This window comes from Nothobranchius furzeri, chromosome 11, assembly GCF_043380555.1.
Source record: "Nothobranchius furzeri strain GRZ-AD chromosome 11, NfurGRZ-RIMD1, whole genome shotgun sequence".
Taxonomy (NCBI): domain Eukaryota; kingdom Metazoa; phylum Chordata; class Actinopteri; order Cyprinodontiformes; family Nothobranchiidae; genus Nothobranchius; species Nothobranchius furzeri.
The window spans coordinates 59,032,140-59,038,046 of record NC_091751.1 but is presented as its reverse complement, the minus strand read 5'-3'; the positions used below and the strand labels follow the sequence as shown (position 1 = coordinate 59,038,046).

At 43.1% G+C, this 5,907-nt stretch overlaps 1 pseudogene; it reads left to right on the top strand.

Moving 5' to 3' along the window:
* Positions 1 to 2,218: 2,218 nt before the first annotated feature.
* On the top strand, positions 2,219 to 4,058 carry LOC107384179 (pre-mRNA-processing factor 40 homolog A pseudogene; annotated as a pseudogene).
* Positions 4,059 to 5,907: the final 1,849 nt, after the last annotated feature.

Sequence of the window (5,907 nt, the reverse complement as noted above, 5' to 3'; positions counted from 1 at the left end):
CTTTATTCAGTTCCTCTTTTTTCATTCTATTCTTTATCCTCCTCTCTGCTCTGGAGCTCTTGCCCTCTTAAAGCAACTATAACAGATGAGAACTCTTGTTTCACTTTTCTGTCGCTCCTCCTCCTCTCTCTCTCTCTCTCTGCTCTTCTGCTATCTGTCTCCCCTCCTCTCTTTCCTCCTTCCTTTCTTTGTTTCCTTTTCTTGCGGGCTGCAGGTGTGCCTGCCTGCCCACCATGGCTCTCTTCCAAATGGTCACAGGCAAGTGTTTGTTTGTCTTCCACCCCACCACAGACTTTCCCTCTTATCCTGGGTGGAAATCAATTGAGTTGCAGAAAATTTAGTTCAGTCCTTCCAGGTTGGTCTGAGTTCTGTGAATCTTTTTTAAGGGTGAGTCCTGTCTATGTTTTGAATGTGCTTGTGCTGGAATGCAAGCAGGAAGGTCACACTGGTGTTTTCTTGGAGGCCCCAGACCCACCCTTGGGTGAAGGAAACAGCAATGATTAAAAAATAGACTGAAAACAGCAGGAGGTGTAGAAAGAAAGGGTTGACTGTTCTACCTTGATGACTTCACGATGGATAGACAAAAAAAGTAGAAAATTCACTTCTGGTAAGCTGTTCTAATGAGAAAAGGTTGATCAGTGACATTCAGAATATGATGTATTTCAGAGAAATGTGTAGAAACTCAAAAAGAAGAGTTTGTTCATTTGATTTTTTTTCTACATCCATCTCCTCCAGGCTGATTATGTTAATTACCCTACATTCTTTATCTGGACAGTGTCCTTGGAGCCATCAGAATAAAGTCAGCCTCCCTTGTTTCCACGCTCTGAAAACAGAACATACAACATCTATACGCATGTGGTCTACATTTGAAACTTCAATCAACTTTTTAATGCCTTAATGCAGATATGTTGTGATGACATGACTTCTGCATCTGCCACAGAAGACATGTCATAGATGTTTATGTAGGTTTCACTTTTGGTGACAAATAGTTTTGGACCTTGAGTTTAGTAGCAAATCAAATGAAACTTGTACGCAATATTAAGCTGCACCGAAAATTTTAAAAAATGCACTTATATATGAAAAGAAGGTTTATCATTGTAAAGATTCAAGAGAAAATCAGGATTTCCTCTTGAGTCTTATGTGGCTGAATAAGTCTCCACCTGGTGGTCATAAAATAGAATGCAGGTCAATATCACACTGAACTACAGCCTCCATGTTTTACCTACAAATAAAATCCATCACAATCCGTCATGTAAACATGATCATAAGTCTAATTGTATGTTATAAAGTTAGATATTTTTTCTAAAACCTATGTTTGAATATCTGAATTGACTTGGTAATGAAACGTGCAATTAAAATGGAAAGGAAGGTCTTTATAACACCGGCAAGTCCAGCAAGATGTGTGACCTACTGTGAGGAAAAAGTGAACAATAGAGCAACACAACAGGCAGCTCTTATGAACTTTCACTTTATTCAGTGAGGGAAATTGGAGGTGGTGCACGAAAACAGAGAAATGCCTTTGTCACTTTTAGGAGAGGAGGTTGGACCCAGGATGCAGAAGTACCCAGAGCAACTCAAAGGCAGGAGAGGTTTTAAGAAAAACAATTCCTTTATTTAAGGAGGATGTGTTGAAAAGTCCAAAGCACAAAATAAGACTAACATTCAAAAACTTGAAAACTCAAAATTAACAAAGCTCACACATGAGCTCGGAGGGACTCGGGGGGGGGGGGGGGGGGGGGTCCTCAAATGCTTTCAGTTTAAAAAAAGGACACAGCAGGACAAGATACAGTTTCTAAAGGAGAAAGGAGTGTGTTTTGGAAGTTTAGAATATGTACACACAAGCAAACTTTGTGGAAATCGTTTGGATTGTGAAGTGTGCCACAGGAAACATCCATCTGTCCTGCATGTGGAGAAGGAGGATACCACAAGTATAATCCCTAAAGAAACTGTGAGTACTGTACATGAGCTGCAGCAGACGTGTGTTCACATTGGGGCTGGTGAAGAGGGCACAGCTGTTTTCCCCATTGTGGCTGTGCAGGTGAAAAGTCAGAAAAGTAATAAAGCTGTGCATACTTATGCTTTTCTGGACCCTGGGAGTTCTGCTACTTTCTGCACTGCAAGTCTGGCTGAAAGGCTGGGAGTAACAGGCAAAAGCTGCAATGTATTATTGAGAACAATGGGACACACTAAAATCAATAAAACCCATCACCATGTAAGAATGATGTTGCTAAGTGGCCATATTTGAGTAGCATTGGACAACCTGATGTGGATGCAGATGTGGAGTTACTCATCGGCACTGATTCTCCCAATGTTTTGGAGCCATGGGAAATAAAAAACAGCCAGTGTGGAGGACCACTAACCACATATCTGTGGAGCACTTGAAAGACACGTTAATGCTACAGTACAATCATGACTTTAATGAAAGAATAAACAATGAACAACCTGAGATGACGTCTACAACCAGATACAAAAAAGCGGAACAAATGTTCTCTGAGCTTGAAGTGTGGAGTTGTGTTCCAGAGAGAGACTGGCTGGAGATCTATGAGGATGTCTTGTTCTACCTGGCCAAAAAAGAAAAGGAGTAAGCCAAGCAGCTGAGGATGAGGAACTGGGAGGCTCTGAAGAACATTCTAGACTACATGGCCAACGTCACATACCGCACCACCTGGTCTAAGGCGCAGCAGTATCTGCTGGACAACCCCACGTTTGCTGAGGATGAAGAGCTGCAGAACATGGATAAAGAAGATGCCCTGATCTGCTTTGAGGAGCACATCCATGCCCTGGAGAAAGAGGAGGAAGAGGAGAAACAAAAGACTCTTCTCAGATAAAGACGACGACAGCGCAAGAACAGGGAGTCCTTCCAGAAATTTCTGGATGAGCTCCACGACCATGGCCAGCTCCACTCCATGTCTTCCTGGATGGAGTTGTACCCGGCCTTGAGCTCCGACATGCGCTTCGCCAGCATGCTGGGTCAGCCTGGTTCCACTCCACTGGATTTTTTAAACTCTACGTGGAAGACTTGAAAACTTGTTACCACGACGAAAAAAGAATCATTAAAGACATCCTGAAGGATAAAGAATTCTCGGTAGAAGTCAACACCAGCTTTGATGATTTTGGATCAGTGGTCAGTTCAGACAAAAGAGCCACCATTCTGGATGCTGGAAACATCAAGTTGGCCTTCAACAGTCTTCTGGAGAAGGCTGAAGCTGGTGAGAGGGAGCAAGAGAAGAAGGAAGCCTGCAAGATGAAAAGAAAAGAAGCTGCTTTCAAGACCATGCTGAAGCAGGCCACGCCACCTCTGGAGCCAGAGGCATCATGGGAGGATGTCAGAGAAAGATTCCTGAAAGAGTCCGCCTTTGAGGATGTGACACTGGAGCCGGAAAGGAAGAGGATTTTCAAAGATTTCATGCATGTTCTGGAGCACGAGTGTCAGCATCACCATTCCAAGACAAAGAAGCATTCAAAAATGTCCAAGAAGCACCACAGGAAACAATCCCGCTCTCGATCGGTTTCAGAGTCTGAGGATGAGGAGTATCGCAAGAAGAAGAGGTCACAGCCCAAATCTCCCTCAGAGCGCTCATCGAGTGGAGAATCTGCGAGAAGCTATAAAAAATCCAAGAAGCACAAGAAGAAGGGCAAGAAGAGGCGCCACAAGTCTGCATCACCGGATTCTGACAGCAAGAAGAAAGGAAGAGACCGTGACGAGAAGCGTGAGCGAGACTCAAAGAAGGATAAAGAGAACTACAAGTCTCAGGCTAAATCTCGCTCCGAGTCCAAACAGAAGTCTCCTAAAAGAAAAGCAGCCAAAGAGGATGGGCATGCTGAAGATCCAAAGATTCTGGCTTAGTTCTTAGGCTTCAGTCAGGAAATAGCTTATTTGTGCTAATGCTATGGTTAATTGCGGGTGAAGTACCTTCGCAATTAGGGGCTGGGTTGTTGAAGCTATTTAGTTTATTATAGGCTTAAGTTATAGCCTAGTTTATTTTCTTTATTTTATGCTAAAGGTAATTTGTTTGTTTTGCATTATGCTTTTTATTTATTATTTTGGCTAATTAGTTTATTGGTCAGGTGTGGGTGATTATTGGTATAAATAGGTCATGGTGGGTGGAGCAGCCAGAGCTGCGAGGGAACATGGTTTTTTACCACACAGAGACAGAGGACGCAAAAATCTGTGCTCTTGCTACTTGAGTGAATAAACCACCACCAAATACAATTTTGGCATGGACATTGCTTTATTTGAAACCTTTTTAACCCGTGCGTAAAGCCTAGCCCTTGACATAGCCCAGTGGCCATTTGAAAGTATTTGATTATTTTTTATCCATTCTTTCATTCTTTTTTAAACACAGAAACAGTTTTGTTTACCTGTTTGTAGCTACAGTTTCGCCGACGGCTGCCGGCTTCTTCAGACTGACGCTGATGGTGGCGCGTCACTTCCTTCTCCGTTTATCTGCGGGCAGCAGAGGACGTTGTCGCCCTCTACTGCCCGCTCTCCCCTCTCCGACGATGCAGTCCCATGCGTGGTCCAGCGTGTAAACTCCGTCGTCCCTGTTCATGGTCCCACATCCACGTCTCCTTATCTCTATTGCTTCCTTGGGTGAACCGTTATCAGCCACCCTGTGCGAGTTTTTCATGGAAGACTTAGAACAAAAAGCCATAGCCACTGCCCCCCCAAACTGCAAAATAAAACTATGGAAACGCTACGTGGATGACATACTGGAAATCATACCAAAAGGCCAAACAGAAACACTAACACAACACTTAAACAACATTGACGACACGGGCAACATAAAATTCACTTATGAGTCAGAAACAGAAGGCAGCATAGCATTTATGGATATGAAAATCACCAGACAGACCGACGGGACCCTAAACATAAACACATACAGGAAACCAACACACACAGACCAATATCTATTATGGACATCAGAACACCCCACCATACACAAAATGTCAGTAATCAGAACATTATATCACCGAGCAAACATAATAACAGAAGAAAGAGACCGTAAACAAGAGGACAAACACATACAATACGCTTTAAAGACCTGCGCATACCCGACATGGGCGATACACAAAGGAAAACAACAAACAAAAATAGAAAGCAAAGAACAACCCAAAAAAAGAACCAGAAACCCAGAAAGACAAGAACCAAAACCAGCGATAACCCTACCATACATCAGAGGCATAACGGAAAAAATTAGAGCAACAATGAAAAAACACGACATAAACACACCAACAAAGCCATACACAACAGTTAGAAACAGACTAGTACACCCAAAAGACAAAATATCAGCTGGACAAAAATGTGGAGTCATCTACGAAATCCCATGCAAAATATGCAATAAAACATACATAGGAGAAACCGGACGCCAACTCAACACACGAACAATAGAACACAGAAAGGAGTGCGAGAAAGAGGCAACTCGTAAACACACAAGAGCAGCAAAAGAAGAAGCAGAAAGTACAATAAAAAAGTCAGCCGTAACAGATCATTGCTTAAGAGAAAACCATATAATGGACTGGGACAACACACGGATCATAACCACTGAACAACAAAAATACAAAAGATGGATCAAGGAAGCAATAGAGATAAGGAGACGTGGATGTGGGACCATGAACAGGGATGACGGAGTTTACACGCATGACCACGCATGGGACTGCATCGTCGGAGAGGGGAGAGCGGGCAGTAGAGGGCGACAACGTCCTCTGCTGCCCGCAGATAAACGGAGAAGGAAGTGACGCGCCACAATCAGCGTCAGCCTGAAGAAGCCGGCAGCCGTCGGCGAAACTGTAGCTACAAACAGGTAAACAAAACCGTTTCTGTGTTTAAAAAAGAACGAAAGAATGGATTTAGAAAGACACAGCAAGAACACACCTAAGTTGATTATTTTTTGTTTTACGGACAAA